Genomic DNA, 11705 nt, shown 5'->3' on the forward strand with positions numbered 1-11705 from the left:
ACTCCTATGGCATCATGAGCTCAGGTGCCCTGTGTCTGAAGACCCTGTTGGCCTTGGGGCTCTTTATGTTTCAACAGCATGGCTCCTAGTTAAAAATGGAAGATCAAGACCTTTATTCACCTTTTGTCTCTCATGAGACCCTTTTAAAGTGATAATAAAGAAAAAGGAATGATAATTGATAAATTCATGTCTTGTCTGACTTTAGCTCCTAAGAGCAGAGTTGAAGGAACCCTACAAGAAGGGTTGTGAAGGCATCAATGTGTTCTGCACCTATCTCTGTCCTGTGGATGTGCTACAGATGACAGTTGATACTGTCAGAGCTAGGATGCAGAATGGGAGAAAAGATTGATGGAGGAGACAGTTGTGACAGATATATCATTTGTAGGCACCAGCTGGCCAATCACCAGTGCCACATCACTAATCCAGAGCCACCTTCATTGATTTAAGATAAGTTAGCTAGCCACCAGCTATATGCCAGGAACCATTCAGGGAACTGGTGATATAATGTTGAATAAAGTAAAGTTACTGCCATCCTGGGGCTCAAAACCAAATGGTAGAAATTCCCTTAAGAAAAATCAGGAGAGCCTACTCTTTGTCATGGGCGTAGGGTTTTTGTTTTTTTTTTTGGAACCAGGGATTGAACTCAGGCCCTTGCGCTTTCCAGGGAAGCGCTTATTCCACTGAGCCATCTCCCTAGCCCATATGGGTGTAGTTTTGACCTGGGTTTATTATCTGTGTCCTAGAAATTCTATTTTCAATGAAATTTTCAAAGACGGTCCAATTACAAAGGAGTTCTAGTACTTCTCCATCCAAGAATCGCAGCAGAAAGCACAGACTAATACAATACAAATTAATGTATGTCATTGGATGACTTGACTTGAGCTGCCAATTTCTGGGATCAGACTCTTTAACATAGACCCCCTCCCCATTCTATCCTTCATCAGCAAACAGATCCCTGGTCCCAGACTGACCTTTAACCTTATCATGGGTACATCCTGACCCATACCCTTCACTGACCCTCAAACTTGACTGGTCCATAACCTAAGCCTTTCTGATCTCCTTAATTGTGCCTTCTTCCCAGATATATGCTAAAGTGAACAAGGGTGCTAGATGAAGGGCAAGGATTCTGACACCTTTCTCTACCTTCAAGACAGCAACTTGGTACTTATAGCTACCCTCTCCCCAAGGATCTGGGGGAAGGATATCCTTTTCGCTGGAAGGATATGCTGGCTAGTCTATCTTCCTGTCCCGTCCCTATGTCAACATAAGTTGGAGGCCAGTTATGATTTGATTGTTTATACTAATATTTACCAGAGTTAATGGGGTTGGAATTTAGTGACTGCAACTCTTCTTATGATGGAAATGGTAGAGGGCAGCAGTGGAGTGATATTCCCATTGAATGCCTGGCAAGCATCCCACTGCTCTCAAGACCCTTTGGCGGGTTGAGGACTGTGCTTTGCAGCTGTGTTTTCTTCTGCTCCTAAGAGATGCTCTCTTGTTTCTTTTTATGTTCTTTAGTAGAGGGAATAGCTGGGAAGCAGGATATTGGACAAAACTGGAAGACTCATTAGAGTCGAAAACTCATAGGGCAGGGGTTAATTAGGGGATAATAAGACCTCCAAATTTCAGTGGTTTAGGTCAATCAAAAGTTCTCATTTAGTCAAAATCCAACATAATTATACCTGTTTGAGCAGCTCTCCTGGCAGCTATCCTCCCTGGAAGGAATGGGATCCAGACTGCTTCCAAGTGTGGTACCACTGCTTCCTACTGACTCAGACTCTTCCAGGGTTATAAACATTGATGTTCAAACAACAAAGGGAGAGTGTGGAGGATTCTATGGCTATTTTAGGAGTCAAGCACAAAACATGTTTCTAAGCTCACTGGTCCCACATCTCTACTTATGTGAAAGAGGGAAATGTGGTTTTACCAAGTTTCCAGAATAAAGGTTGAGTTTGGAGACAGTCCAGCAAGGAGAGCAAGGGATCTAGGAAGACTTGATTTAAGCATTAGCTAGGTGATGCCTGCTGAGTGCATTGTGAAAAGAATGACTAGATTGGCCACTCTGAATCCTAAGCCAACATTCTACCCAGAGTCAAAATCACTCTTGTGACTCTTCATGTGGTTCTTTCTTCTATATTGAGCCCAATATGTACATTTCCAGCATGGCATGCCATTTGTCACACTGACAGTGACAATCACTCAGCCTGGAGGATGCAATGCGAGAATTAAAGATGGCACTGGAGGTCTAGCCAGATAGCTCAACAGATTAAAGCACCTGCTTAGGCAGATGCAGGGATTGGGGTTTGATCCCTGGCCTGCTGTGCCAGCCCTGCCCCCCGGGGCACACTGAAACAGCAATTGAGACTGAGTGTGGCGGTGTGCATCTGTAATCCCAGCACTTGGGAAGCTGAAAAACAAGAGGATCACTATGAATCCAATCTGTGTAGTGAGACCCTGTAGATCCTGTACTAAAATACACTAAAAACAACAACAACAACAACAACAACAACAACAACAACAACAAAAATAAAGATGGCAGTAGGGACTCAGCTACCACTGATGTAACCTTTATAGAAAATGAGAAATTCCTCTTCCTAGGATTCACCCTGTGCCTCTGACAATCTCTTAGCTTTGTCCATCAGTGTCTAAAATCCCATCCTTGTAATCTGGTTAACTACATGAACCAATGTATTTCTCTTACAGGTTCCTCATACCTCCTCCTAGCAGGAGTGAACCAAGAGGTTACTGTCTCCTCATGCCTCTAAGATCTGGTTACCCACTGTGGGATGGGGACCCGAGAGAAGTGAGGAAGTACTGAGGAAGACATCACAGGAGACTGTTTGGTGGTAATGGAAAGAAAGTTCTAGGGACACACTTTGCTAACCTGACAAGTTCTGTGACCCCCAAATGGAACAGCAAATGCTAATGAGGAGATTTCCTAAAACAGAATTAAAAATAAGCTCATCCATTTAGAAGAAGTGGTCTATAATCAACTTGAGAGGCCAGGCAGGATTGTATGACTCCAATAGCAATTAGGGAGTCTGGGATAACTCCTGCTGGGATGTTACTCTACAAGTTCATGAATAATATGGCCCAAAGCCATTTTCCATTTCCTTTCTTCTGGGCCAAGATACAGTCTCTGGAGAAGACAGTGAAAAAAGAAGGACTTCCCTTGATAATGATTCCCCGGAGGACTGGAAGGATGAAGGAAGCAAAAGATCTCAACTGTTGCAGAAAAAAATTAGAAGTGAGAATGGCCTTCCCACTGTAGTGCTCTCTGTGACTTATCTCCTGGACTTTCTCCTTTCCTCCTTCCTCTGTGGATAGTCGCTCAATTCTCTGATATTCATTTCTCCATTTATAAAATGATGATGATCTTGTTCTGGATGAGGAGTAAGAGCCCAAAGAAATCACATTTGCTTCCTCTTTTGTGTCTCTATTGTATGATTTATTCATCTGTAGAATGATCTGTAGAGTAAACCTTGCTTTACGTGTCCTACGTGGAGGTAATGAAGTGCTCGGGGTTTTCAGTGACTGTGACATGTGCATCTTTCAGTACTCAGCATTCAGATCGGTATTGGTCTTGTGGAGTTGCTCAGTGAATGTTTGCTGAGTCAGTGAAAGAATAACTCAAACGAGTGAATGAGTGATAAAAGACTGTGCCCCCAAATATTACTGAGGGTTAGAATGCCTGTCTTGTCCCAGGGTGCCATGCCTTTTGTAAGAAATGCCTGGGAAGGCTTTCACATGTCCCGGGAGCCTTGCTTCTCTGGATGGAGTGGGCATTATTTGTCTAGGAGGAGCACTTCTGTGAGGTGTCCGCAGGAATCTGAAGTACAGTAGTTCATACTTCTGTACTCAGTGTGGGAGTGACTTGTCAGTGATGCAGAACCCAGTTTGCATGCCATGAGCCTTCCCTGGAAGTCCTTTCTTGAGGTAACCTCTATGTCCGTGTAAGTAGGTCTGCCTAGATTAGTGAGGCCTGTCAGTGGGTGGATAAATCTCCTTAATCCTGAGGCTCAAGCAATGGCTCATTCAGGCTTCATCAGGGGTCTGGGATTAAACAGAGGCTATATTCTTGCAAACTTCAGAGTTTTGTACCAGAGGAGGCTGTAGCATACTACATATGTGAGTTTTCCCTAAGTGAGGGGAAAACTTGCTTTGTGACTGAGGCAAAGACTTGTCCAAATATATGAAAATTGTATTATTGGTCACTGAGTTTTATTCTGTTGTTGTAGTAGTGGATGGTCATACTCTTTGCATGGCCTTCTAGTGGGTAGAATGGCCTTTAACATTGTTAGGCAATCTAACTTGCTTTTGCTGATGGGATATTAGCTGAGTGATGAAGCCAGAGGGTCAAGATGTGCTGGTGTGTTTGGGTGTGTGTTGTTCATTTCTGCCATCACCATGAGGACACCACATTTCAGGAGGTTCTTACATCTTTAGCTCAGGCACCAGGATGAGATTACTGGAGGGCTGAAGCTATCGCCACCAACCAGCAGATGCGTGACTGAGAAATAAGCACATATAGTTGCATGCCATTGAGATTTTGTGGTGATTTGTTATGTAGCAAAAACTGACTGATACAAAGAGAAATGAGTCATTTTGATTTCAGGCCTGGCTGACACTGGCAACTGAGGGCATTATTCACTGCTTTTGAACTGCAAGGCAGCCCATCCTAAAGTTTACTATGCAAATAGACTGACCTAGAAATTCAGGCTTATGTTCCTGAGTGACATGTATAAAATGCTCAGGGCAGCTTCATTCATATGACAGAAGCTGCAGACAACCTGCATGGCCTTCAGTCCATTACAGGAGGTTGAGGAGGGAATGGCAGTGAGAAGCAGGAAGTTGTTGGGGATGAAAAGAGGAAAGAGGGGTGGCAGGGGTTCTCTGCATATGCGCATAGTTGGTATCCTGCCTCCCACTACCCTGGCTTCCCTGGTTTCCATATGCCCCATATCCTGCTTTCTCTCCTGGAGGAGTTTTTGGAGTTCTACCAACCCTTCCTCTTGGCTTGGAAATGTTCTCAAGGATATAATATGGGGACATGGCCATTGTCCATAGTTATCTAGTATCCAGGAGTTCTAATATCGAAAGCTATATTGTCATATATTTTGGCCACTATTTTATTTGCTTCACATAGAAGGTAAATCTGATCCTTGTTAAGCAATCTAGGCCAGGAGTGGTATTCTTATAGGACTGCCCTGGGGGAAAGCTTGCCATTTACCTTTAGGTTCTTGAGAGCAGATCTTGAGACAAAGACCCATATACAGCATTCTCTCAGGAGAAACTGGTAGGGTGTGTGACATAAGGAAGGGTAGCAGGCCAAGCAGGTGTGTTGTCTCCTACAGCAGCCCTCAGAAGATAGCATTAGCATGATTCTGGGGGGACAGGGAGTTCTAAAATATAAGATGTACTTCTGAGATGTCTTCTGGACAGTAAAGGAGATGGCTTTTTTTTTTTTTTTTAAATGTAGTTAGTACGGGGTCAACAGGGTCACACCACACAGATTGGTCTTGTGGTGATTCTCCTGTTTTCAGCCACCCAAGTGCTGTGAGACCACACCCAGTCTCAATTGCTGTCTCAGCACGCCCCAGGGGCGGGGCCAGTACAGCATGCTGCGAATGAATGTGGACGCTGAGGAGCTGGCTTTTTTAGGCTCACTTCCACTTGTCAGTGATGGTTCAGGGCAGTTAAGAAGGGTCTAAGTATTACAGTTAAGGAGCTTTGAAGTAGGTAAGCATATGGGCTATTTGTTCTTTTGTTTCCATAATTAATGTTTTGTTTAACAATTCCTATTAGGAAATTTTTAAAATTAATTTTATTGGGAAACAAATAGCAATGAGACAGTTTCTTTCTTTTTTTTTTTTTTCCAATTCCAGTCTTCTTCTTTTTTTTTTCTTTTCAAAGTTTTATTGATAAACATATAGCAATGAGACAGTTTCAAATCAAATCGAAAGTACAGTTTCAACAAATAATACACTGCATATATTCTTCTTAGTGGTTAATTGCTGTACAAGATGCAGACTTGTGATCCTACTTACAAACGAGACAGTTTCAAAACCGATTAATAGGACAGTTTTAATAATTAATACATTGCATATTGCTGTCTTCACATATTTTGAAATCTCTGCCATATACATGCTACATGTGTGTTTACTTGAAAGAATAGGTTGTGGAAAAGTGGCAGTTTATTGAAGAAAGAGTAGAGTCTATATCTACTAGGATTTGATGAAGCTGACTGTATATTTATGGGCAATTAGACATTGAAGTGTAAGGAAGGATAGTGGGTGATTTTCCTTTCATTGGAAAACTGTCATCGATCTAAACTGAGAGACTTTTCTTTGTCTTGGTTTTTCTTTTGCAAAAGGGTGTGCTCTTTTTCCAGTGTTGCTGCTATTTATGATCTATAAATATGTCTTTGTTAATGAAAGTGGTCAATTGGGAAGTGGAACATTTAGCTCTCTGATCTACAGGGCTGTAATAGTAAGGCTCTACTAGTGTCTTTCTTGCAGAGAAAAATAACCAACAGGATATCTCTCTATTTTGTTCCAGTCACATATTCCCCAGATTAAGCCACGAAGCAAGATAGACACAAGAACTGGAATTCTGAGCTTATGTTTAAGATTCAGGAGTTTTTCCTAGAAGAGGTTTAGATCTAGATGACCCAGGTGCCTTGAGTTCTCAGCCTGAATGATGACTGTCTCCAGATGCAGACGAAACAATATGCATATCCTACAGAAAAGAGAAAAGACTCTGGACACAACATTGAGATGGAAAGAGAACCTTACCCAATTTTATTGGTGACTCACAGCAGAGTTTTCTGGGTAGATTCCAGCCCATTAAGAACCACAAACTTATTGGTCTATAAGGCCATCCTCTGGGACTCCTGTTTATGGCTGTGTTCTAGTCCCTGAGTCGTCTTCTTATGATAAAAGACAATTTTGACAGTACAGTGCAACAAAGAAGAACCAAAAGGGAGGAAAAGGAATTGTGAGTTCTACAGAGAATGCGGAGAAATAGGAAACAATAATGAAATTTGGATATAATAAATAGTAGAGAACCCAATGGAAAGAGGGTTGAATTCTAACCCAGTGCTGACTTACCACTCTGGTTTGGATTTGGCAAGATCTGATCAGCAAGGGACAAGGAGCCTCTATGATTTCCACATGTGGCTGAAGGCTGGTCCATGGCTGTGGGCAGTGTATCTCAGCAGGACATCCAGGTACAGTATAAAAATAAAATGAAGACCTCACAAATGAGAACAAACAGAAGCTACTTACTCAAAGTGTGCTATAGCAAGAGAGTCACCTACTGATACTTTCATTTGGCAGGGAGTCAGAAGCTTCAGCTATGTTGTGATTGCTGGCATGCAGATCCCCAAAGTGGCACCCTGTGAGATGGGTGTGGGTAGTAGGTTTGGCTTTCTCTGGTTAGTACTGAGAAGGAAGCAAATCTAGAGAGAAGATGGAGATCATTGACCAATACCTGAGCATTCTGGACGGATTGCTGCAGGAGCTTAACTTACGGGGCTGGTTGCTGCACATTGTGGGCTGCAGTTCTATGGTTGTGTATGGTCTGGCCATTGTCCATTTGCATATTAAATCTCTCATGAGCTGTTGGTGTCTTGCTCCAGAGCATTTACATTCTGGAAGAGGAAATAAGATATATATTCAAGGACAAGACTGTATATGGGTACAGAGGTCAATCTGGGATCAGAGTGAGGAGACAGACTTTGGGCAGGGCAGGGGTTAGACAGTAAACAAGGTCAAGCTGCAGTGAGTGGGGTGTAGGGTTGGATGGTGATCAGGTTAAGTGGTCAGGGTAGGGCAGAACTTTTTTCTTAAGGTGAGATACCTATGTAGGGCTGACTCACTGATGCTGCTCCACTGAGCCCCATTTGGTTTAAACCACTGAATCAGTATGGTCTAAGGTCTTTCCCTTCCTACTTTTCTAACATGTCCTATGGCGTAAAAAGACCTCTTCCAGCTGCACCTGTTCCCTTGTGGGAGTGCTTTTAGGCATATTCTAGGGTTGGGGAGGAAGTGGCATGACTTTGATAACTGGGGCCCAGAGTGAAATTACAGCCTGCAGTTTCTTCCTGCTGTGTGACAAAAGTGTCATCACTTCTGCGAGGATGTTGTGCATCACATCTTCAACTCCTCTGATGAGCCAGAACTGCCCCCTGCCATTGTATTCAGAATCAAGCTGCTGTGATGTCACCCGCATGAGGGAATGGTAAGAATGTTAGAGGCTTTGTTCCTGTCACTGGACTGTTTAATACATTTCTGTTTCCTTAAGGGGCTGATTCTGGGAGTAACAACAAACCATAATCTCAAGTCACTGCCTAGTTATCTTCTCAGATTAGAGGGTGGTAGTGAACCCTGAGAAGAAGCTCCTGCTTTGGCAGGGAAATTCAAGGAAGCAAGGTGCAGTTAGTTGGCAATGAGTAAGCGGAAGAAAACCCAACAGGCTGGTGTAGTGTGGGGGCAGCTTCTTGAGATCCCTATTCACAGATTCCCTTTCTAAAGGAGTGACAGCTGCACTGTGATAGATTCACAAGGAGACAGAAGGGGCCAAACCTCCAAGGCAGGGGCTGGTGTGGGTGACAAGGCTAGGTTATGGAGAACTTGTGGGTCATGGCTGAGGACCTATGTTTTGTTCCAGATGTGTAGTGGAAGCTCAGGAGGACCAAAGAGAGCTTGTACATAGCCTGGGAGGACAGAGAACCTGCAGGGTGGGTTAGCTGCTCAGTTGCTTTTAATATTCCCCAGGAAAAAACTTTTCAGCTTGGGAGTGCACTAAATCAAGTCAGTACAGACAGCCTTGCCAATAGGATCTTGTGGGGAGTTACCAGACAGTTCTCTAGGGCTGAGGCAGTTGCCAGGCTGGTACTGTTCCTGGTCAGCCTCTTTTTCAAGACTACAGTGCTCTTGGATGGTGGGGAATGAGAGGAACACAAATAAAATGCCTCCAACCTTGATGGTCATGATTTTTGAGTTCTGAAAAATTAAGTCTGTCAATTTCTGTTTTGATGGTTTTCTCTTTACTTTTCCACAGGACAGAACTATCAGAATTCTGTCTTCTGTATTTTTACTGATGACATTGTAGCATGGTGTTATTTTTTAGTTTTAACTTTTTGTGGTTCTGGAGATTGCCGCTGGGGCTTCAGGCATGCCAGTGAGGTATTCCACCACAGAGACACACCCCTGTCCCCATGATGTCACTTAATATACTGATCTAGGCATTTCTTTCTTTCTTTCTTTCTTTCTTTCTTTCTTTCTTTCTTTCTTTCTTTCTTTCTTTCTTTCTTTCTTTCTTTCTTTCTTTCTTCTTTCTTTCTTTCTTCTTCTTTTTTTTTTTTTCCAGTATTGGGATTTGAACCCAGGTGCTTTGCACTGAACTAACTTCTCATTCCTTTTTAAATTTTTATTTTGAGACAGTCTTGCTAAATTGCTAACTTTCCCAGGCAGTTTCAGTCCTCTTGTTTCAGTCTACCAGGGTGCTGGGATTGCAGGTGCATGCCACCAGCTCTGCTTCAAGCATCCTGCCTATGAGATAACAATGACCAAGACAGCCAATGAACTGTCCACACTTGCTGGCAGACCAGATGTGGCCCCAGGCCTGCTTTCCACGCTGGTGTGGGATTACAGGGATGAGTCATATACCTGGCCATAGTTCACTGTTTCGGCTTTTTGTTGTTGATTTGCATTTTTCCTCCTTTCTTTTTTTTCGTTAGCAAGTGTACTCAGGTTAACAAGTACACTCCATTGGCTATGTGGCTTATTTATTTATTTTGTCATAATTTTATTGAGAAACAAATAGCAATGAGACAGTTTCAAACCAAACTGGTAGGACAGTTTCAATAGTTAACACATTGCATACATTCTTCCTAGTGGTTAATTGCTGTACAAGATGCGGACATGATATCCTATTTACAAACACCATTAGAACAAATCCCTCTGTTCATTAAGAGAATGTAACTATATATCCTAACCACTTTGAAGGATTTTTTTTTTTGCTCTGAATGCCTTCATGGCAGGTTTGGCTGGCTTGAGTTGTGGGGATTGAACCACAGCAACCTGAGCCTGATTGCTTTGTTGAAGCAGCCACTTAAAGAACTGAGCTAAGGGGCAGGCCCTCTATCCTAACTACTTTGAATACCCAGATACAAAATGGACATTCATCTGTATCCCCTTTTTTGTTTAGTTCTGTTATTTGAATATTGTAGGTGTGTAAACTCAGCAAAATATTCTAAAAGAGTCCAGTAGCCCATAATAGTATTGGGTCTTCCGCTTGACTGGCAGTGTCAGAAATTGTTGACCTGGGTCCCCTACAGCTCAACATAACAGCATGGCTTTACTTCTTATATTTTGTTTTTATACTTTTCTGCTGGATGGTTAAGACCAAGGTAAAGCAGGACCTATGCAACAAGAGTTGTAGCTTTTGGGTCTGAGAAGGTCAGTCAAATCCCCTCAGGATTTATCCTGAGATCCTGTACCTCATATTGTAGAACCTTTGTCAGGGTCAGCCATGTGGGTGAGTCACAGCCATTGCTTGGCCAATGTGCTCTCAGTGAAAGCGTGAGAGAATGTTTTCTCTCCACGTGACTCTCCTTAGGCATACTCTACATCATCGATCACTTTCCTCTTTGGCCTCATAATCTCCTTGATCAAAAAATTTGGGACACTACCGAGTTACATGACATTACAGTACAAGTTCTCATATGTCCCGAGTCTTAATTGACCTTGGAAGGCTAGGGCCAAAATGTTGGCTTTTCTTGCGGCCCTCCTTTTTCTTTAATTTTGGTCTGCAAACTTAGGTTTTTAACCATCCAGAAGACAAGCTTACTGTTATTACCATATAACCTAGACTGTTAAGCTTAACCTTACTATCTGTCTGAATATCAAATATTTTAGGCATAACATGGAACAGGTATTTTTCATCAAGTATTGATATGTTGAACTTTAAGTCCCTACAGCATATGATGAAAAACATTTAAAAATTAGAACATATTTTTAAAAATAGGCATAAAGAATTATATACTTCTTATGTTTACACATAAGTCCACAAATCTAACCATATACAACCTTGAAGCAGGACAGTCCCACAATATTCCTTTTCCTGTCTCTTGCTTTCATTTACCACCCCCTTCTTTTTGCCAGGCACACACTGTGTCACTGAGCTATCACCCCAACCCCCCCCTTCTTTCTGAACAATCATCTACCTTAAAGACAGCACAGCAGCAACTGGCATGTCATAACAAGCAGCCCGTATTCAGAAGACCAGAAAGACAGGCACTCTAAGCATGAACCTACTATTACAAATTACCATTTGCAGTGCAGTTGCTTATTTCACAGGTATCAGTATATAGTTAGTCAGGGTGAGAATCTTTCCAATTAACTGCTAGATTTAAAAATCTAGAGATTCTCAGGATCATTGCCTTGCCCATCTTCTACATATAACTGTATGGCTTGACATTGTCATGTTTCCTAGCTCTTCTGCTTTCCCTCTCTAGATTAGTTAGTCCTTGAGATCCTGCTTTCGTTTTACTTGTATTATTCCTTTCTATTTGTATTTCTTCTTTTGAATTCTTATACTAGGGAAACTATATGATATTTACACATGTGTGTCTGGTTTATTTCACTTATGAGTATATGTTCAAGTGGCATCCACTTCAATATAAAGGCTTCGAGTTTATC

The sequence above is a fragment of the Octodon degus genome, unplaced genomic scaffold (genome assembly GCF_000260255.1).
Source record: "Octodon degus isolate 3935 unplaced genomic scaffold, OctDeg1.0 scaffold00060, whole genome shotgun sequence".
NCBI classification, from domain to species: domain Eukaryota; kingdom Metazoa; phylum Chordata; class Mammalia; order Rodentia; family Octodontidae; genus Octodon; species Octodon degus.